This window comes from Podarcis gaigeae (assembly GCF_964106915.1).
Source record: "Podarcis gaigeae genome assembly, chromosome: 12".
Classification (NCBI taxonomy): Eukaryota; Metazoa; Chordata; class Lepidosauria; order Squamata; family Lacertidae; genus Podarcis; species Podarcis gaigeae.
This window is the reverse complement of record NC_139688.1, coordinates 17,537,789-17,560,770: the sequence shown is the minus strand read 5'-3', so window position 1 is coordinate 17,560,770 and position 22,982 is coordinate 17,537,789. Positions and strand designations below refer to the sequence as shown.

At 43.3% G+C, this 22,982-nt stretch overlaps 3 long non-coding RNA genes across 4 annotated transcripts; 2 read left to right on the top strand and 1 right to left on the bottom strand.

Moving 5' to 3' along the window:
- Positions 1-12,642: 12,642 nt before the first annotated feature.
- Positions 12,643-16,714, bottom strand: LOC310828079. 2 transcript variants are annotated; one of them, XR_014556618.1, is made up of 4 exons: positions 16,539-16,714; positions 16,155-16,243; positions 14,863-15,552; positions 12,643-12,933 (listed from the first exon to the last, which is right to left on the bottom strand). It is a non-coding gene; the product is annotated as an uncharacterized lncRNA (long non-coding RNA). The 2 variants fall into 2 exon arrangements; XR_014556619.1 differs by having other exon boundaries at positions 15,203-15,552; positions 16,539-16,712.
- On the top strand, positions 14,679-15,849 carry LOC310828094. The gene is made up of 2 exons (XR_014556648.1): positions 14,679-14,805; positions 15,473-15,849. It is a non-coding gene; the product is annotated as an uncharacterized lncRNA (long non-coding RNA).
- An 82-nt stretch (positions 16,715-16,796) lies between the features above and the next one.
- LOC310828083 lies at positions 16,797-19,189 on the top strand. Its single transcript, XR_014556624.1, has 2 exons — positions 16,797-17,821; positions 18,941-19,189. It is a non-coding gene; the product is annotated as an uncharacterized lncRNA (long non-coding RNA).
- The last annotated feature ends 3,793 nt before the right edge of the window (positions 19,190-22,982 follow it).

The following is a 22,982-nucleotide window of genomic DNA, read 5'->3' as shown; positions in this document are numbered from 1 at the left end:
ATCGTTTCCAGGCCTTTGACCATTTTGGTTGCCCTCCTCTGGACACGTTCCAGTTTGTCAGTGTCCTTCTTGAACTGTGGTGCCCAGAACTGGACACAGTACTCCAGGTGAGGTCTGACCAGAGCAGAATACAGTGGCACTATTACTTCCCTTTATCTAGATGCTATACAGCGATATGCTCCTTCCTAGCCCCTCCATGCTTGAAGAGCAGATCACAGTTGATTTCATTTACAAGGTGGAACATCAGAGGAAACATAATTTATGGTGAGTGCTTGTTGGTAGATAAAGAAACTTACTCCAAACAAGTGTCCCCAAAGTGCAATGAATTATACAGTATAACGCTTCTAATGAAGATGTACCCCCTGGGCCAAATTTCCAAAATTGGATATATGTGGTATTAGAAGCTGCAATTCTAGACAATCTTACTTGGAAGTCACTCCCACTGTACTCCAAAGAACTGATTTCACGCAGGGGTGTGTGTGTGTGTGTGTGTGTATGGGATTGCATTGCATAATGACAAGCACCTTAGTGTGGACCGGATTTCAGCTTACCTATTTCACAATCCTATAAACTGCCTATTGAATTCAAAGGATTTGATAATTCACTACTAATTGAGAACACCTTAAATAAACCCAAGCTGTTGTTTTGAATTGGCAGAGCACCTTTCATAAATAAAGAAATAACACAGTAAGAATTGCAATACTAAATTAGTTAAAAGTTAACTCTGTGCATGTGTTTTAAAGGTTGGCTAAGTCTCATATTTCTCGATGGCCAACATTTTAATTTTAAATACAAGCACATTAAATATTGAATTGGAGAGGGAAAAGAAATGAAAACAAGGTGGTGGGAAAGGAGAGTTTCAATGCTATGCAGCATTCCTTCTACTCTGGCATTGTCAAATATTTCTCATTTTATTAATTGGAATGACCCCAAGAAATAGAACTAGTGACTCTTGAATTTCCCAAAGAATGGATCTTTTCACTTGAACTGATGGTTACGTTACCCCTGGAAAAAATTGAGTTTGTGTTCATTATGAAGTTATGAAATTTGCTGCTGAATTCATTAAACCGAAACAACTTTTATTTCATTATGGTTAACAAACACTGCAAATTAATTTTCTCGGCTGGGCTTCAGTGTGAGAGTGTATTTTTTTAATAGAGGGCTCCATTGTGTGCGAACAATTAAAATCATTTACATTTTGGAGAACACTGATTATGAATGATGTTATTATCCTATTAGGGTGGCAAAACCAATCCAAACTGCATGTTAAAGAGCTGGAACCGCATTCATCATAACAAGGGGATGATGAGCAGCTGCTAGACAAGGACCTTGGTAGTTTCTCTTACGAAATGTTGGCTGCATGTGACTGGCACATACGATCAGGCGAGCAAGATGCACTGTCCCTCAAGGTCTAATTAGGCTCTGTACAGTGTGAGGAGGGAAAAAAGTAGAGCTCCCTACACATAATTACCCATCGTGTACTCAGCTTATCTGCCTTAAATATTGCTTTTGTTGGATTTAATTATGTGTGAGAGAGATGATGAATGTCACTTTATCTGTGTGATCTTATCAAGCAATCGTTCTGCCTCCAAAGAAGCACTGAGATTTTAACAGTACATGGAAGAAGTGAAACTTGGGGGTGTTGAATTATATTTGGTATGAAAGGTCAACCTTTTCCTTGGTTTGTAAGGGTTTATGTTTTTTGTTTCGTGTATGTCTCCATCACACCAAGGACACTCTTGCTAAATGATGGGAAGGCAAGTTTGGCAAGTGGAGGCTATTACTGTTGTTTTGCAGATAGATGCGATGCAAGTTTATTTGTTCAGGGCCCAAAACACCAGTCCTTATAGTCCAAGACAAAGAAGCATTTCAGGGGAAAGAAGCCTAGGTGATGTCACTTCTTCCTGAATAAATCTTGTTGTTTTTGTGGATTCATTGTGCTTGAAGTTGTTTTCACATAATTTACTATTTCTGGACCAGATCTGGAACCCATTGAAAACTGATGGACCATAAATCCTATTCTCAGCCTAGAACTCCAGTCAAAAATCCACATGTTGTGCAACTTAACAGCATCCCAACATGTTAGTAAGATCAAACTAGATCCGCATCTTAAGCCAGAGCGGAGTGGGCATAGCAGACTTACATCAAGGAGCTGTGGGTTTAACCATGTAACTCATTAGGGTGAACAAGATGGGGTTATTATCAGGATAAAATGGCATAATCTATGTGTATCTAGCCTTGAACTACATGGGGGTAGCATCTAAAGTTTGAAAACTTAAACCCAGTTATCTGGAAATAAGTCTTGTTGAACTCAGTGGGCCTTACTTCTGAGTAGCATATATAGAATTGTACCATCAGGCTATAATCCTACACTCAACCACTGGGTAGTAAATCCCATTGAACTAAATAGGGATTAGTTATGAGCAGACCTGTGTAGGATTGTGCTGTTACTGAGATCTACAGTTCAGAGAATTGTTTTCTGGCTTATAGCTAAAGACAAACCAGCAACAATTAGCTTGGTGGTTTGCTGCAACTTTCCACTGCAGCTTTTTTGTCTCCTCCCTGGGGCGAGGGATGTAAACCAGGAAGGAACCCATATGAAAAATATCCTTATTGTGGGATTCAGAATGGTGTGCATTTTAAAGTTCATGTGCACAGGGCAGGATTCTAGTCTTGTGGGTCTTTCCTGGGAAATTCATGTAAATTGTTTGCCTTCTCCCATAATAACATGGATTACTCGGTGCATGTTCTTCCATGATAGGCCTTAATCTATGCAAGTAGAACTATTAAAAGAAGACATCAATTGGGGGGGGGGGACAATGGAATTGGAGCGGCCCCATTGAGAGCAAGCTGGATTCATTTGGCATTCCTTCAACTTTTAGGTCAACAGGGAAACATACATGGGCATGTAACTGTAAGATACTAAGCACTTCATGATATTCTCCCTTTACAAAAAAAAAGAAGAAGAGTCATTTGCAAAACCTCAACATAAAATAACAGCAGTACTTATAATTGTGCCCCAGGCAACAGCCAGACTAGTGATATCAGTGGAGCCCTCATGCAAAGAATTTCCCGGTGAGGCTGGCAAAGAAGGATTTTTATCCTTGGGCTGGAAAGTAGAGTAAAAACGAATCGAGCAAAAATAGGTCAGACAGGTAACTGAAGTTGATGTTAGAAAACTAAACATGGTTAAAAAAAGGAGAAGTCCCACACAACTCAACAACACAATCTTCATCCTGCATACAAAAAAGCTGACTTAGTATGATCTTGCTTTGCTCAGGCGTATTCTGACTGTCAGAATGTAAAATTAAAATAATTCCCCTTTGTTGTCCTGTTATGCCCTAAATTTTCTTAGATCTAAGTGCTCTGTTCCTTTGGTACCTTTCAAGCACTGGGTGGATGCAAGGATGACTCCGTGAATATTCATATGGATCTGAAAGTGCATTGTCTCTTTGCTACGCTGTTGAGGGTGCTTCTTTTTTTCCTCATCAGGATTCACTGTCAACAAGGAGTTGTGTGTAGCTGTGTCTGTTAGACCCAGTTGAACTGCAACCAGGGTTTGAGTGACCAAGGAGCAGGCCGGGGGGCATGAACCACCCAGACCCTCCCTGCTTGCATGCAGATCCCCCTGCACCCAAGGAAGGTCTGTAGGTAGCTGAGCAGTATTAGAACGTCCACCTTGCATGGATCTTTGGCATCTCCAGGAAGAACATAAAAAGAGCCTGCTGAATGAAGCCAATGCCCCATCCAGTCCACCATACTGTTCTCACAGTGGTCAACCACAAACTGGACAGGAACACAAGAAGACTCTGTCCACCTTTGATTCACAGCAGCTGGTATTCAGAGGCTCTGACAGTGGTGGTAGAACATAACCATTGTACATGGTAGTCATTGATAGCCTTGTCCTCCATGAATTTGTCTAATCGTCTTTTAAAGCTAACCAAGGTAGGGCTGGGAAAGACACCTGTCCCAGACTCTGGAAGACTGCTGCCAGTTAATACTGAGCTAGAAAAACCAATGATCAGTATAAGGCAACTTCCTGTGTTCCAGGATCTAGTTTGGGGGTTTCCATGTGTTGGGTGATACTCTAGCCTGAATGGCAACTGGAGAACCCTTCTCATGTTCATCCTATGATGGGTCTCCCTATGTACAAAGAGGAAGTGAGTCCAAAATGCTGGCCCCATCAGTGAGGCTGTGTATGTCCTCTGCCACACCCTGACACCCACACAATATTTGCATCAGTGAAGCCCATGTGTGCAAACCATTACAAGCATAAGTGTGCACATGAACTGGAACCCTGCTCGGGTGGGATTTCAGTTTCTAGGGAAGCTGGCAATGATCCTACAAAACACCAAAACAGAAAAGAAGCAATCTGCACAGGACAGTGATGTCAAAAGGACATCACTACAATCCCATGTGCCCACCTTGCAATCCATAATTGATGGTTTCTTATATCTTAACTGAGCATTAGGGTCTCACCAATATCAAGATTTACAGAGCACTCCTAAATATAGGAAACTGGCTCTTCCAAACACCCTTCAGAAGTGGGGCAGCTACAGGCTTAGACAACCTAAGTCTGCTAGATGGAAAACAAACCATTAGTTTGACTTACACTACCAATTTTTATAGTGTAAGTTCTGCCAGGTCACCAGGACACGTGACTTATCAGAAGAGAGTTAGGATCTAGCATAAGTCTCCCTTGCCCAGTCCCACCCCCACAACATTTCCAGAACACCAATTTTTTCAGGGCTTATGCCAGCACAAGATCTCCTGAGGGAATTGTCAGTGTATCTCCAGCTAAGCTATGATGTGCGCCTTATGCCAACACAGCCCAGTTATGCCATAAATTAGACAGCTGACCCAAAGATCTGCTGGATTCTAACTTGCTCATCCAGGTGGATCTTGGGCATACACTCTAACACACTCCATTAAATATGCAATAGGCCAATTTGGGCATTTATTTGTCTCATGTGATGACAATTGCAAGGCGGTGTGGGGAGTGCACTAGCAAGCCCCACAGTCTCCAGTGTTCATCATCTTTACAGCTCTCCGTGAGATCTTCTGGAGTAGGGAGACCCTTTGTGTGTACTAGAATGCTGAATACATTTTATTTATTTGAATATTTATGTACCACCTTTCAGCCCCCATATCCAAGTTTACCTGCTCCGTAAGAGCTAGGCCTGACTAAGGTTCATTTTGTATCATTATTTCCAAGTGTGACATAATTGGGTTGCAGCCTGATGCCCTGATCCAATGTAGGGGGGGGGGGGATTTGGCATAGAAGGTCCATCTGGAGTGTGCACTCTTCCCACTACAGAAACTAGCTGGATCCCACTGAAATGACTGAATCCCCCACTTTTAAGAAATGCACACAGGGACCTGCATCCCTATGTAGAACCACCAGTTCTTACACGCAGCTAGACTAGAGCTGCATCCAGGCCCTTCACAGTTTTGCTCCACAACTTTTAAATGTTATTGCAGATGTCAGTTAATCCCCACTTAGTTTCCACTTCTACTTTTCCTTCATTTTAAGCCATGGTGCCCTTTCAGTACTGCTGCCTGCTATTTTTAAATAAGAAAGTGAGGGGGTTGAGTGCAGAGCCTTGTCCAGGTATATACAATAAAGGATGTCTGCTGCCTCATTCCTTTTGAGATTTTAAGTAGTGTGCACTGTGTGATCTGAAGTCCGTAGAGGATACCGGGTTCCCGAACAGGGTTATGCAGAGAGTGGAGAGAGAGAAGATTTAATTAGAATCTGAGGTGAAGTGAAAGAGAATGGGATTGCTATGCACAGAGTCCCTGAGTAGCAGGTTCATAAGGGATACTTTCGCTCTTTCTCTTTTTTAAAAGCGTGTGGGTGTATTTTACTACTTGGGAAAGGTGAGAGGCCCAGCCACTGGAATTTCCTCTTTTCTTCTCATAGCACAAGGAGAAGCCATGCTGGATGTTTCCACTTTGTTCCGTAGCTTGGCATAAAACTTGATCTGAAACCTGCAGCTCAAGGAGGAAATAATAACAATTCACTTCACTTACCTTTCAAAGCTTTCCCCCTTTTGATCTCTTGCCTCCGTTAAGCCAGCTATTGCAAAACAGCCCCTGCAGCTCAAATGCTAACCCAAACCCTCCAACGTTCCTCAGATGAAAATAGAGACATTTCTTACTCCCCGCCAACCCCCCAGTTTTGGTCCTCTCTGAAGAGCATTTCCTATCAGAAGGAGGGAAATTTTATTTAAAATATCAACTCTCCTTGCACTCCACTCCCACTCCCCCTTTCTTTCCTCCCTGCCTTCCGCTCAGAGACGGTGCATCTCACAGGGCTGGGCCTCAGTTGTATCAGTCTGTCCACCTCCTCTTCTGCTCTCCAGCAGCTGCTATGAACTGCCCAAGGGAGTGGGCCAGCAGTGGCGGCCATGGAGGGTCTATGGAGAGGCAACAGTATGCTCCCTCACAGCTGCAGTAGCTGCAGCTGCTGTTGCTCATACGAGTGCCGGCTCATTGGCTCATTCTCCCCAAGCTTGGTGGTGGTAGCACTGGCAGAGGAAATAGGGACATCCTGAGATCAAATCAGAAGCTGGGGTGGCTTTTCTAATTCCAGAACTGTCCCTGGAAAATCTGGAAACTTGGAGGGTGTAATAACACCAGCTGTGAGTTAGCAATTTCAAGCACCTTGGGCTGAAACCTCACACACTGATATCACTAAGGTGGACTCCATCTGATCCTATGTCTTATCTGCTGGGAGCTTACAGTGCAGTGAGGGGCCCGGGAAACTGGAGACATGAGCAAGCTGTGGGTTCTTGTTCTTATTTGAGACATCTGAACTTCTAGCAGAACTGGCCCTACCATTAGGCAGAGTGCCTCAATCGGCCTCAGGCGGCAGGTGCTGGAAGATAGCAACCCTAAACACTTGTCTCATTCCCTGCTGTTGCCACACAGCCTGCCCTGGGACCTGAATCTGGCCTGTTGCCTCAACAGTGTTGCAGAATGCTATCTACCACCAGAGCAGACGTGAGATTCAACTGCCAGTCCAGTCCACTTCTCTATATGTGAATAGGAGAGAGATGTCATCTTGTCCTTAGCCTCAGGCAGAAAAATGTTTTGGGTCTGTCCTGACCTCTAGCCTCAGATGAATAGTCGGGCATTAATTTCTCTTTTTCTAGGTGGCTTGCTTGCATAATGCTTGACCTCATATTGACTTGAGGTCTGCAGGATGCTGTTGCAGGATCCCACACTGACCGACCTCCACAGAGGTCTCCTCTGCATTACAATAATTGTTCAAATTTGAAGTTTCTGACAAAATGGATGCCCAAATGGATACCATACTTCTGTTGGGTGGCCGCTGTGGTGATCGGGTGTTTATGTAAATAATATTGTGCACATATGTAATAATAAGGTAACTGAGATGCAAAATGTGGTAGATGTGTAGGCAAGTATAATATGTGAAGTAATGGTTGTTGTTTTTTTGTTAGGAGAGTGTATGTGCTTGGAAGGCTGGAAATGAATAATGATTGGATAAGAGTTTGAAAGGGAGTTTGGTAAGAGACAGAGAGTGTCAGTTGATTGGTGAGTGAGAGTTATATTAGGAAGGGGCCAGATGCACCCCTGTGGTGAGGGAATTCCACATCTATGGGGCTGTCACAGAGAATGCCCTTTCCCTGGCCACCACCACTGAACTTGTGGTGGAACTACCAGCAGGGCCTCCTCTGTTGATCTTGACAACTGAGAGGTTTTGTAGGGAAGGAGTGGACCTTTCAGATATTTGGGACCTAAGTTGTCTAGGGCTTTCAACTCTAATGTAAGTACCTTGAATTTGGGCCCAGAAATTAAAAGGCAGCTAGTCATGCCTTCCAACTTTTTGTAGATGAATCTGAGGAGATGCATGCAACAAACCTCGTGCTTAGAGAAAGGGTTGCTTCACAAATGATGCCTCCTGCCCCACAACTGCTCTTGACCACCTGTTATATGCTATCCTGCAAATCTGTGCTCCAGTGATTTAAAAGAGGTCTGTGCTTTGGTAAACATAGACTGGAAGAGCATAAATTGCCCTGTAATACAGTCTTAGTCACCACACTTTGGTAGTGGCAATGACTGAAATGCCGGGCCATAAACTATACTTCATGCTCAAGCAGGTTGTGACATTTCTGAGCTCCTAGTTTCAGTTGCTGGTTCTTGTTTGCTGCTATTGCTGTATTATTGCTAGTGTTATGCTGGCATTATTTAGTGTGTTCTGCTGGTGGTGCATATATTGCTGCGGCGGTGTGCCTTGTGTTCTGCTGGCGTAACAGGACTTCCACCAAATCCTACAACCCAGTCACCCGCTCCAGTTGTGTGTCTCCAGATGTTAGTGGACTTCAGGTCCCACCACTTCAGCCAGATTGACCAATGATGACCAAGATGATGGGAGTTGCAGTTCTGCAACATCCAGGGACCCAAGCTTGGGAGAGACTGCTTAGCCTCTCAGCCATTAGATCCTCTGCACAGGATTGTACCCCCAAAGCAGTCCCCCTGACAAATTGTTGTGTTTAGAGTGTCAGATTAGGACCTAGGGCACCGGGGTTTAAATTCCCATTTGACCATGAAGCTAACTGGGTGACCTTGGGCCAGTCACTTCCTCACAGACCAACCTCCCTCACATAGTCACCACGAAGACTGAGGAGGGAGAGAACCATGTGCTCCCTCTTGAGCTCCTTGGAATATAAATGCAATCAATCAATATTTTTTGCTCCCTAAATGTTACACTTTCCACTTGTTTAAGTGAACCTTCATAGGAAAACTTCCTGGTGGATTGCCTCCATTATAAGTAAACTAATCAACTACAAGGCTGGGAAAATCATACTAGTGAAGAAACTAGGCATTTAGCAAAGACACAGTGTAGGGTTGGAAGGATTTGTTAATTTTGGTTCTCTCTTTTTGTCATTTTTCTAATCTTAAATTCAATTTCCCCACATTTTTCCAGCAATTAGTAATTTATTTTTTAACCTTGTGAAAATAAATTGCATTTTAGTGAAAGTTTCTCCTAATAAACACATTTTTGAATGCAGTTTTAACTAAGGTACATGTTTTGCATGCAATATGCCCTAACAGAATGCATTTTTGTGAACATTTTAGTTGGAGAACTGCATTACAAATTTTGGAAAGGGTATATCTTTTCAGGATGGCTGTTTTTTTCAGTTCATGAATTGTTTGGAAAGTGTGCATTTGATAATTTTGCCCTGAAATGCAAACTGAATTGAATTTATCAAATATCCCCATGCATACCATATATGTTTTATTTAAGTTACATTGCCACTATAAACAATGTATGGCAGACTTTTCATCATTAGCATTCAAACTATAATAAGGAATTTCAACTTTTTATTTTTTTAAAGAATTACACGAAAATAAAGAGAGTTGACTTGTCAGGTAATATTCTATTATTGCAGAAGGCCAGGCTGAATCTCATCCATTCATCTCATACAATAGGTATTACGAGTGCCCTCTAGTGTCTATTGAACACAGATATTCATGTGTTATATTTATACTGCAGGTGTCCCCAAATACATTGATTGATTGACCCAATGAATTGTATGCTGCCTTTCCATTTCCGTTTGAAACTCTCAGGGTGGCTAGAATTGTTTTTTTTTTTTTTTTTAAATGCTGAAACAGTAAAGATTATGACAATCACATATGAGCACATATAAAAATCAACAAATGGGGGGAGCTAGGAAATTTTAACTGAACACTTGAAAACCCTGCTGGAACCAGAAAGAGAGAGAGAGAATTTTTTTTCAATGCTGAAAAGACCCTGTAAGTCTCCCTGTTTTCCAGGGATAGCTCTGGATTTACAGAAGCTGTCCCAGTTTCTGATTTGATCCCAGAATGTCCCTCTTTTCCTTAGGACATCCCTATTTTCATTGGAGAAATGTTAAGATGTTGTGGCATTATGTGACTCCCAAGCCAAGGAGATAAGTAACTATATACAACCTTTAGAAGATACCACATATTATTATTATTACAGTGGTACCTGTAAATATGCTTCAGGTTACAGACGTTTCGGGTTACAGACTCCGCTAACCCAGAAACAGTACCTCGGGTTAAGACCTTTGCTTCAGGATGAGACCAGAAATCGTGCGGTGGCAGCGGGAGGCCCCATTAGCTAAAATGGTGCTTCAGGTTAAGAACAGTTTCAGGTTAAGAACAGGCCTCCGGAATGAATTAAGTTCTTAATGCAAGGTACCACAGTATTATTATTATTATTATTATTATTATTATTATTATTATTATTGAATAGGACATCCCTATTTTTATTGGAGAAATGTTGGAGGAAATGAAATATACCTGGGAAAGGAGATAGGAACATTTGAAGCTGCCTTATACCAGAGACCAGAGGTTTTCAACCTTTTTGAGTCCACGGTTCCCTTGACCAACTGCATTCTTTCTGCGGCACCCCTGCGCAGCTCAGGAGTGGAGTTATGTCACAGCAGAGGGGGCAGCCTCTCACCATTTTTCGAACACCCTCCCTTGTGGAGTGTTCCCTCAGCCTCCTCTCTTCTCCCCTCTCCTTGGGAGTCCTCTGGGCAGCCTCTGCTGCCACCCCTGGTCTCTGAGCTTCCTCTCCCACTGCACCAAAGATAGGTGCTTCCTTACGCTGCCCCACAGGGACCTGGGAAGCCCATGGGAAGCCCCAAAGCCACCATTCGTCTGGGGAGCTTGTAGACAGGGCTGCTGCAACCAACAGCTGTGCGAGCCTTTGGGAGGCCAAGACATGAGAAGGCATCAGAGGGAGGGAGGGAAGGAAGGAAAGAAAGAGGGACAGGGGCCAGTGTTGCCTGTGGCACCCTGACCATCATTCAAGGCACCCCTGGGTGCCATAGCACATTGGTTGAAAACCACTGCCACAGACCATTGGTCCATCTAGATCAGGGGTCAGCAAACTTTTTCAGCAGGGGGCTGGTCCACTGTTCCTCAGACCTTGTGGGGGGCCGGACTATATATATTTTTTTTGGGGGGGATGAACGAATTCCTATGTCCCACAAATAAACCAGAGATGCATTTTAAATAAAAGGACATATTCTACTCATGTAAAAACATGCTGATTCCCGGACCGTCTGCGGGCCGGATTTAGAAGGCGATGGGGCCAAATCCAGCCCCCAGGCCTTAGTTTGCCTACCCATGATCTAGATACACAAAGGATGGGGAGCCTGTGGCTCTTCATATGTTAGACATGGCAAATAGTGGAAGCTGGTGGGAGTTAGTATTCAACAGCATCTGGAGGGCCACAGTTTCCACATCTGTTGTCTATACTGCCTGGCAGTGACTCTCCAGGGTTTTGGGCAACAGACATTCCAATTCCCACCTGGGCATTGAACCTGGGCTTTTCTGCACCGGGTCTTCCCCTTCCTGGACTTGACCCTAGTTTTCCAGGTAGCAGCTGCAGCTAGGAATGTTTTTCGTCCTGCTTGTTTGGTCCACCAACTACAGTTGTTTAGGGCTCCCAACGTCTCTTTCCTTCAATGGGCTTAGCACAAGTCTACACCCATATACTCACCAGGCAAAGAGAAAGGTGTGACATACATTTGGGGTTGGATTAATCTATCAGTTTTGTTTTCTAATTTTACAGTCTTAAATTCAATTTGCCACACTTCAGCATCAGCCTGTGAAGTGTTTCCCCCCCTTAGTATACATCTTTGAGTATGCAATTTTGCCTGATATTCACATATGTGCAAAGTATTCCTTTAGTATGATTATTGTATTTCATTAAATATATTCATTTTTAAATATACCCCCTTAATACTTACTTTCGTACACATTTGGTTTTGGTTGGCAGACCGCATCACAAAACTCAGAGGAGTGCAAATCTCAAAGGATAGCTGTGTTTTGGTACATGTATTGTTTTGGGACGTCAAAATTAGTAGATTCATATGGAAATGCAATCCAGAGTGGATTTCTCCTCCATTCTCAGCTGAAAGACAGCTAAAAGTAAAACTGCATGATGGGGTGAGGGGGACTCCATTCTGAAGCTAATGTTTCTGGACGCAAGAGACTATTGTTACCATTGCTTGCTGTCAAATGCACCACAGTAAGTTGTTTTTACATATAAGAACACAAAACAAGCATACTGAGTTTCATCTGACATATGTTGGAGGGTATGGGTGAAGGGAGCTCTGAAAGAGTAACTACTACTCTGAGATAGAGAATTTGGAAGCCTTGCTGCAGACAGTTTAGATATACAATTGAAGTTTTATTCTATTTTTTTATTATTTTATTTAGAGAAAATTCCGTTTGGCTTGTTGCAAGGAAGCCATTTCTGACAACCTTTTTATTACCTTGGACCTAAATAAATAGAGCTGTTAAAATAGCTTCCAGATGACCGCTTCCCTTTTACTACTACTAATAACATTATGTCACTTTTTTCCTTTTTCTTTGCTTTAATAAGCTTCACACTCTTTTTCCTTTCCCGTACTCTTATGTATGTTTATCTTGAAGACTGAAATCTGTTTTTCCTATCCTGTAAAATAATGTGAAATGGACAGCTTCTTTTCGGATAGCAAAGCTTAATTGCAATGAGACATTCTGGAATATTTGTGTCTTGTATTATTCTAACCTCTTGCATAGATTTGGACCAAGGCTTTCGCAGATCCTGCCCACCCACCCCCCTCTGTGCCCCGGCCGCCATCCCACAATGTTCATAAATGAGGTCTGCATCTTGGCCTGAAGACTGTTACCAATCCTGTTCCAGTTAGAGAGATTTGGCAGGAGATTTCATGTTGATGCTCCTAAAGCTTTCGACCGCTCCGCTGATGTTCACTCCACAGTCTCCCTCCATTATACAACCCTCCTAAGACAGCCACACTGCAAACGAAAAGCAGATGTGGCGTATCTTCCTCTTCAAGATGCAGTGGAGGCCTCTGGCTGGGCAGCTGGAGTGTCCTTGCTCAGAGAGAAATGCTGATCCACCTGCAAAAAATAAGGGTTAATTGTGAGGTTAATGCAATGCAGTGTTCCCGCTGTACGAAATAGCTGAGGGTTATGGTGCAGTGAAAACATTCACACATGCAACTAATTTGGCACATATCCAGACAAAGGAAACCTTTAATAAAGGGAACCATAGAGCATGTAATTGCATGTGTGGTTGGAAAGCTTCTAATTATGTTGTGCTAAAGAAGGTTCCTTCTGTTTGCATGGGGTTGTGTGTGCTCTCCAGTAAACAGATAAATGGTGTACTGTGAAATGGAATGACTGCCTGCTGTCATGGCATGTTCTTCTCATTCTGATTGTTATTATAGGCGGTGACCATTTTGCACTGGGGTTCTCTTCCTAGCCCCCAAGCACATCACCAGAGTGAGCTTAAGGGCACCCTGCCCTGCCCCATTCCACCCTGCCCCCATTCTGCCCTCTTCTGGATCCAAAAGGACCCATGTATTGGCAATTGTCCCTCAATTGGACACGCTTAAAATGGTTGCCCCCTGTATTGTTGTTGTTGGTTTGTTTGTTTATTTACTAAATTTCTATACAGTGATACCTCAGGTTAAGAACTTAATTCGTTCCAGAGCTCCGTTCTTAACCCGAAGCTGTTCTTAACCTGTTCTTAGCTAATGGGGTCTCCCGCCGCCACCGCAGCACGATTTCTGTTCCTTGGGGAGAGCATTCCAAAAATGGGGAGCAACTGCAGAAAAGGCCCGTTCTCATGTTGCCACCCTCCAGAGCTCTGGAGGAAGCACACAAAGAAGGGCCTCAGGTGATGATTGCAGTTTCCTGGTCACTTCATATGAGGAGAACCAGTCCTTGAGGTATTGTGGTCCTGGTGATACCTCATACAATGAGGGTCAGTTGGAACTGCCCCATCATTCAGTATTATTGATCTACATTGTGCAACATGGGGTGGGGGGAAATAAATGAGACAGGGCAAAGTGACTACTTTTGGGGATCTGAAGACACCAAGGTGTCTGATTCTAAGGCAGCAAGAAATCTCACTGATTCTCCCAAGATGAATCATGGTTGTTAAATCTGATACTTGTAAAATATTGCTGAACTGGGAACACAAGGATGAGATACTTCTATGGGAAGTTGTTAAAAAATGGAATAAAATCAGAGTGCCATGAAGAGAGGAATTGCCATCCTGATATTAAATGCAGGTGCAAATAGTATTTTAACTAAATAGAGTGAAAGGGGATGGAGAAGGGAAAGGAGATTGTTAGCCGCTTTGAGACACCTTAGGGTAGTGAGAAAGCGGGATATCAAATCCAAACTACTACTACTACTCTTCTTCTTCTTCTTCTTCTTCTTCTTCTTCTTCTTCTTCTTCTTCTTCTTCATTGGAATCTAGTTGAACTGAACTGAGAAATAAGAGAGATTGCAACCAGTCCCCTTTGAGGCATCTAACAATGCCGAAAATGCATTAATATATTGGCCAGCTCAATTAATAAAAAAGAAAAACAAGCAATAGTGCAACAGCATGAGAATAATACAATCAAGTAATGGTTAATATTTTTGCTCCAAGAGGCTGGGAGAATAAAATTGTTAATAGCTGTTGGTGATAATCGATGAGATTCTCTATCACCTGATATTGTCATTCCTCATGGTTCATCTCTCTCTCTCTCTCTCTCTCTCTCCCTCTCCCTCCCTCTCTCTCTCTTTCGTCTCTGAGTGGGACATGAGTGGATCTCAGCTTTGGCATGCACGCATGCACACCTTATCATTTCACACATTGTAGCCACAGAAACAAGTTTTTAAATTGTTGATAACCTATTGGAGGTCAGTTGTGCTTTTATGATGCATATTTCTCCAAAGAACAACCAGCCTCTTTAAATCAGTGGTAGACAACGACAAGTGACTATGGAGTAAATGGATATAAGAAACTGTGTTACTGTATAAACTAGGTCTCACCATTTGTCCATCAAGCCTAGGGTTGTCTGCTTTGACTGGCAGCAGAGTTTTGGACAGTGCAATGCTTCCATCATTGGGCACCCAATCCTTTTCTTTAACTTTCTGCATGCCTTCAAGTCAAATGCTCTATCACTAAGCCATGGCCCCTGTGGCGTTCGTACGGAGCCCCCAGTTGTCTCACAGACTATTGACCCATACACCACTAATCCACTGCCACCAACCAGGTCCTCCCTGGTAAATCACTTAGTCTCAGTCAGATTCTTAAGTTAACAAAGAAGAGTGTAGTTTATTGCAAACACAAATAAACTTTCACTGCATTCAAAACGTTGTTACTCTTTACCTTCTCAGTCTTATTTTATCCTGTCTCTAATGCTTCTACCTCCCCTCACACAAGAACCAACTGCACTAACTGTCTCTCTATTTCCAACTGTCTGCCAACTGCTTTCCCAACTGCCTTTCCCAACCAACCAACTAACTAACTAAAACCAACCTTGAGCTAAGCCCTTTTATAAACAGGTAGGCTCTGCCTCTGGCTTTTCTATTGGTCTACCTATTAACTCTTTCTCTCCCACTGTACAGACATTTTGAAAAGAATGGGCAAACGCCACAGCCACCTTAAAGAAGTTGGTGTAGCAGGTGGTGAATCCTTCCACAGTGTGCCATAGTTGGTTGGATGGTGCTTGCAAAGTCCTTGAAAACATAATAAAGGTTACAATATCTTTATTTTTATCTGTAAAATGTTGGAAGGCAGAATGTCAGGTGGGAAGGTGGAATGTCAGGGAATCATTTCCACACTCATTTGTCTGCCATGGAATGTCTGTGATTAACAGGTGATTTGTTTCTCAAAGCTCTTGCACACTTACTGTTAACCCCCACAATTTAGCCACAACCATTTCTAAATGATGCCTTTGCCAAGTAATGTTATTCATGCATTCTGCTGTTTGTGATCTTCCTCTTTCTCTCATGGCAAACTTACCTTTTTTTGGGGGGGGGGGTCTTCCTAGAGTAAATTCAGATATTTTGGATGAAGGGTGGGAAATGTTACTTAAGCTAAAAATCACTGTAATATATTTATCCCTACACATCCAGGAATGAGAACAGTGCAGAACATCAAAGAAAGTGGCAGTTAAGTCTGTTTCTTACAGCTGCATTTAGTGGATATACTCCTGATAGTATGAGGCCATTTGCCATTTCCATTTTTCATTACCAACGTCAAACAGTTTACAGAGAGACAAGCTAAATTAAAACAGAAGACAAAAAGAAAAAGCTATCAGTTCCTTCAAGAAGTTTACATTTTGTGGGAGGGAAGGTTGTCCTTGATGATCAACGGCTTCATGAAGGCCTTTGGGACATCTAAAAGCCACCCAGTGATGTCTTCTCCCTGTTAGGAGATTTAATACAGTAATAATAATGTGGGAATGTCAAGGAAAGTAGGAGAGGATATACTGTTTTGATATTATCCCTCCTCACTCACGCTAGTGAGTAAACACCAGAGCACATTCCCTTTGCAACTTATTGGAAGCAAATAGATGATTCATTAGAATCCTTTAATTAAGCAATCCTGTCTGGCTTGTCCAGTCTGGATTGTTCCTGGTAAGTTTCCCCTTTATTTCCCTCTTAAAATAATAATAACACAACACAGTCTTCTTTAAAAGTAAGAATAAAGTTTTACTCACATTCAGTTCACAGCAGTAATCTGAAGGCAGGCTTTATCCTGTGGTTACAGTCAAAAGAAGTTTGAGCTACATCTCAGACTTTCTGCTTGTGGTCTCCATCCTATGTGAAGGTTGAGCCATGTGCTGGCTAAGAGCCAGGAGAGTCCAAGAGAAAGAGTAAGAGTCCAAGAGAGAGATGGTTGCGTGGCCAGCCCTTTTATATGGTCATGCCCATCTACCTGGTCACACACAGGGGGAGGAAGCTCCAGAGCAGGTATGACAGGAAGTCCTCTCTTTCTGGAGCCACATTCCCCTGTGTGTCCATTCTAGGCAACCAGAAAATGTTGTACTTGACTGCTTCAGTAATAATACATCCCACCAAAAATACCCCAAACACCCCATCTTGATCCTACAAGATTCTGTTTTGGTATTACGGTTACAAAGCACCCTTGCAACTGTACAAATAGTTGGTAGATATTCTGTTCCCTCGTCCTCCATCTTCATCTGGGCAGGGAAGAATCCCAGTGATTGATGAAGGGAGATGGTATTTTAACCAAGCTGTGATGGATGCCGCTGGGGTGAAAGGGTGAGAGCTATTAATAAACAGAGTCTGAAAACCTTTTAACGCCATCATTCACAATCACACGTCTTTAACCTCGGCCACCTTGAGATCCAGCATGGACTTATTGCAAGGGAATAAAATGTATATATATTCATGCTCGTTAAGATATTTAATTTGCCCTGCCGAATGGATGAGGCGCTGGTGGCACTGCCGTTTAGCATCTCCCTTGAATGCAGAAAGGTAGCAGATTTATTTCAATCCCATTGGGTGCTGACATTTTAACCCAGTTATCTGTGATTTATTCAGTCCCTGACAGCGCCAAAAGAATGATGTGTTTTGCCCGAAGGCTCTGTGGGTGAGGCAGCTTGACACATGCCTTTTCTTTCTCTAAAAAGGGGTGATCTCCTCAGCTGTTCTGAGGGTCCCAGCACTACAGTGGGCAGAGAGATTGTTTCTGAAATACTGTCTTCAGCTATTTGGTATGGGCATGCGGCGAGGGAGAAAGTGGAGGTGGAAGAAAGTGAAATGCTGATTAACCCCCCCTCATGCCGCCATTTTTCTGTTTGTGCCAGTTTCCCCTCAAGTTTCTCCAGTTATCAAATTCTACAGGTCATTTGGCATAAGAACCCAAAAATGGGCATTATCAGGAGCAATGCTGAAATTCTTCCAGACCATAGGAAGTTGTCTTATACCCAAGCCAGAACACTGGTTCATCGAGTTCAGGACTGTCCATGCTGACTGGGTGAGCCTCTCCAGGGTTTCAGACAAGGAGTCTTTTCCAGTTCTCCATGGAGATGCTAAGGACTGAAGCTGGGGTTTTCTGCACACCAAACAGAGGCTGCACTGCTGAGCCACAGCTCTTCCTAAAAGCCTACGTGGCACCAGCCTCCTTCAAACCATTACTGCCATGAATGGGACCAGGATGGTGAAGGGGGCTTATGCCTTTTGCCTTACCTATAGAATTTCAAAGTCCTCCAACTGTGCCATTTTGGGACATAGAATCTGAAGCGGACTGTACTGTTCTGCTTTATGTGCATACTGTAGGCATATCAGAGGGCAATTATGTATAGGTAACTATAATAGAGGAATTAAGGTAAATGTGGGGAAGGGAGGGAGGGAGGGAGGGAGGGGGAGAGGGAGGGAGCTTGGAATGTTGGTAGTGAGTGATGATTGGATGAGAATTTGAAAGGGCTGTTTGAATGATGCTGGAGACAGATGGCAGATTTCAGTTTGGAGTGGTTGATAATGGAGTTTGGGAGTGGGTGTGAGTTGATGTGAGAGTTGCTGGTTCATGTGGCAAAAGGGGTAGTTTCTTAAATTGGATCAGTCTTGCATCTTTTGTAGGGCTGGTGAGTGTGGGTCTTGCCCCATAGGCCCAGTGGAAAGGGCTTTGCAGGGAGCGGCCTTCACGCCTCACATTGATCCTCCTTTCTGCCTTCCACCAAGCACTTCCATCAGGCTGATATCAGGAGCATCAAATGAGATCAGCAGTTCCTATGCATCTGCCTTTGCAGATGGCTCTCTCTTGGAGAGCCAGTGTGGTGTAGTAGTTAAGAGCGATAGACTCGTAATCTGGGGAACCGGGTTCGTGTCTCCACTCCTCCACATGCAGCTGGTGGGTGACCTTGGGCTAGTCACACTTCTCTGAAGTCTCTCAGTCCCACTCACCTCACAGAGTGTTTGTTGTGGGGGAGGAAGGGAAAGGAGAATGTTAGCCGCTTTGAGACACCTTTGGGTAGTGATAAAGTGGGATATCAAATCCAAACTCTTCTTCATCATCATCTGCACGTCATGTCAGAGCACAGTACTCTGGATGTTCCCTGCCTCTCATAGCCAAGTTTCGCTTTCTTCTTCCATTTAGTCTGTGGTTCAGCCTTCTCGTCTCTCATGCATGCCTGCACCAGTCTGGAGATCCTCTGCCTGACGGAGTCTACTAGAGCTATAATCCCATGTAACACGTCTTTAGCTTGGCAAAGGGAATTTTGTCGTACCTGCTTTTGCTCTGTATCTTTATGCTCCAAAAGCTTAAGTGCATTGTCAGCTGTTTGTACATTGAGTAATTATAAAACCCTTATTATTTCTGTTTTGAATAAATAATCGTATTGCACCACCACAAGCTCCTTATTGGGTTTTGTTAGGAGCGGAGTATTCAGGTACATATATCAGTGGGGGCAGCAGAAATGAGGGGAAATTATAGGGAAGATCCATTTAAAAAACCTCAGTTCAGAGCTGTACAAATTATAAAGAATATCAAGATTACACAGGGGTGTTTTGGGTAATGTCAGAAACCGTACAGCTGGGGTGGTGGAGACAGCCTCCAGATATTATGTCCTATCCAATATGGCGATGGTGGAAGGGGTCTATGCAACTTTTAGGGCAAACTTGCACCACAGCTATAACAATTTATGAATTGATTTATGGACTTATTTCAATGTGTAGCCTGCCCTCCAGAAATGCTGGTTGCTGGTAACACTCCCTCCCCCAAACAGCACCCCTCCCTCTCAAAACAATATCATATAAACCTGAAATGAAATAATGTGCTCTCACTCTCCACGCATGTTTAAGCCTGGAGCTCTGCTGTTGGCCACACAAAAATGTTGCAATTCAGTCTCCCATACACCTCTACATCTTGTGATTGATTGTGCAGAGTGGGGCTTATCTGCCCCCCCAATATTTTATTCATGCTGGCACCCCTGCCCCCAATACTAACTGCTTCTTTCCCTTTAGACATTTGTAACACCACAGGGTGTCCATAGCCAGTGGCTTCCAGTGAAACAGCCCCTTGTTGTCCACCTTGAGGGGGAAAGGTGTAATGAACACGACTTTATAAAGACATTTGTTTAGAAATAGAAACTGGTTTGCTTAAGCCCTGTGGTTCTCTTCATTACTTTCATGGGTGGTCTTGAAAAAAGCTTTGCAGGTTAAAACATCCCTGAATGACAAACACAAGCAAAGTGAGGGGGCTATCTATAATCCGACAGCATCACCAAGGCACACCCACTGACTTCTATTGGACATCTTCATCCCTGACCTCAGCCTACTAACTTCCACTGCCTTCCACCAATTCATCCACTTACCTTGTGCCTGGAAGGCGATCTCTGCCATCTTCTGAACACAATCCCCAGGCACACGGTATCTGAAGGGTGACTTACGCCATCCCTTGAATGCACCCGTCAGATACACACACCACTCACCTTCACCCCATCTGAAACCTTCCATTCGGACAGACACATCCACTCACCAACCGCTCTCTGTTCATTCACATAACATACAGTGGTACCTTGGGTTACATACGCCTCAGGTTACAGGCTCTGCTAACCCAGAAATAGTACCTCGGGTTAAGAACTTTGCTTCAGGATGAGAACAGAAATCGTGCTCTGGCGGCGCTGCGGCAGCGAGAGGCCCCATTAGCTAAAGTGGTGCTTTAGGTTAACAACAGTTTCAGGTTAAGAACGGACCTCCGGAATGAATTAAATTCTTAACCCGAGGTACCACTGTAATCCAGTTTCAGTCTACAAACATCTACACAGCTTGTGTCAATGGGCTTCTGAAAGTGAATTTCAACCAGCTTGCATCCACAAACACTAGCCTGCTGTAGTCTTACATTTCCACCAGCTTCTGAATATGAACTCCACCAGCTTCCACCCACCACAATTTGCCAGCTTCTGCCTGGTCCAGTACCAGAAATCAGCCGGCTTTGGCTATCAGCTGCCTTCAAGCCACAATCCTACTCAGCAAGTGAACTTGCCTTCTCATTGCTCCACAGCATCCCATTACCAGAGGATCAGGCTTATTTGTTGCTCTGCACACCTCCATGCTAAAGGAGACTACCCAGCAGTGTTCTCCTTGAGGAGGGAAAAGCTTTTTGCTTTGGATTTCCCCTTGGCCCACCTTTATAACCACCCAACTGCCATGTGCTTTTGTGACATCACAGGCAGTCAACAGACAATGGCAACAGCTGGGAAGACATCATCATAGCCTCAGAACACTGGGATCCTTTGCTTGTTTATTATTTAAAAAGACATATGGACTACTACTTATTTGTACCAATACCAGAGAAGGGCATATCATAACTGGGGGGGGGGAGCATTCTTCAGTCCAATGGCAAGAAGCTTTACGTACACAGTAAAGCTGTGTAAACACCCCAAAGCAGGCAAAAACACCCAAGAAGGATGTGAGGTGTGCCTGGGGAGGGCCTGGGGAGAGTCCTGAGGGCCAGGTAGAGTGTCCTGAAGGGCCACATTTGGCCCACAACTCAGTGCTTTCCTACTCCAGTCTTAAATGATAAAAAACAGGGGTTTCTATCCTTATGTGTTCTAAGAGTAGACCTATGAACTCAATCAGTCCACTGATTCCAGTGATATCTATAGGCCTACTCAGAGTATGGTGTGTTGCAGGAGCACTGCTGGAGCCAATCTTGCTGTCAGGCCAGTGTGATGAAACCACAGTGACCTCCTGCCACCTTGACACTCTCCCTGCTGGGCAGAGACCAGGCTAACATTGCAGCTCTGCCCCAGCCAAATGAGCTGCTTCTGTTGAAATGTGTGATCAGATTAGTGAATATTGTACTGTATTTTATTTTTTAAAATGCAACCATTTGGGGGGCTGAGGGAAACCATAGTGAGACTATAGCTGGCATAGGCAACCTCGGCCCTTCTGATGTTTTGGGACTACAACTCCCATGATCCCTAGCTAACAGGATCAGTGGTCAGGGATGATGGGAATTGTAGTCCCAAAACATCTGGAGGGCTGAGGTTGCCTATGCCTGGAATATAGCATGGGATGGGTTGAGGGTTAACCCACCTCCTCTATTTTCCCATCAACAACAAAAAATCCCCCTGAAACTGCTGTTTGTCTCAGGATATAAGCTGTCAACAGAAAAACAAACAAGCTGGGGCAAGTCAACAACCTTTCAACCATTCATTTTTTAAAAAATAAATATTTATTAAGATTTTTTTTATAAAAGAAATACATAGATAATAAACAACATTACTTATATCATAACAAAATTTCATAACTTGTTTGGACTTCCTCACGTCTCCTGCTCCCACTTACATCGTTAAAAAGTTTTTTTCAAGCAAATTATCATCTTGTTTGCAATCTTATATCCACTCATTTAAGTATAGTCTAGCAATTCTCCGAAAGGTTTATGTTTTCCTTAATCTCACTTATCATCAAATTCCAATCTAGTATAGTGGTGGCCAATTATTTATGATCAAGCATCCTTCTTAACATTCAACCAAATTACAATATTTTTGTAAATAAATCTTAAATTTCTTCCAATCTTCTTCAATCCTTTCTTCTCCCAGGTCTCGGATTCTGCCAGTCATCTCCGCCAGTTGCATATAGTCCATCAGCTGCATCTGCCACTCTTCCAGTGTGGGTAGATCTTGTGTTTTCCAATTCTTAGCGATGAGTATCCTTGCTGCCGTTGTTGCATACATAAAAAGTGTTCGGTCCTTCTTTAACACCTTCTGGCCGACAATACCCAGGAGGAAGGCCTCTGGTTTCTTAGTGAAGGTATACTTAAATACCTTTTTCAACTCATTATATATCATTTCCCAGAAGGCCTTCACTTTAGGGCAAGTCCACCAGAGGTGAAAGAATGTTCCTTCATTTCCTTTACATTTCCAGCATTTGTTATCAGACAAATGGTATATTTTGGCAAGTTTAACTGGGGTCATGTACCATCTGTATATCATTTTCATTACATTTTCCTTCAACGCATTACATGCAGTGAAGTTCAGCCCAGTGGTCCACAACCTTTCCCAGTCCTCAAACATAATGTTATGCCCAATATCCTGTGCCCACTTTATCATAGCAGATTTAACCATTTCGTCTTGTGTGTTCCATTTTAACAGCAAGTTATACATTCTTGATAGTACCTTAGTCTTTGGTTCTAA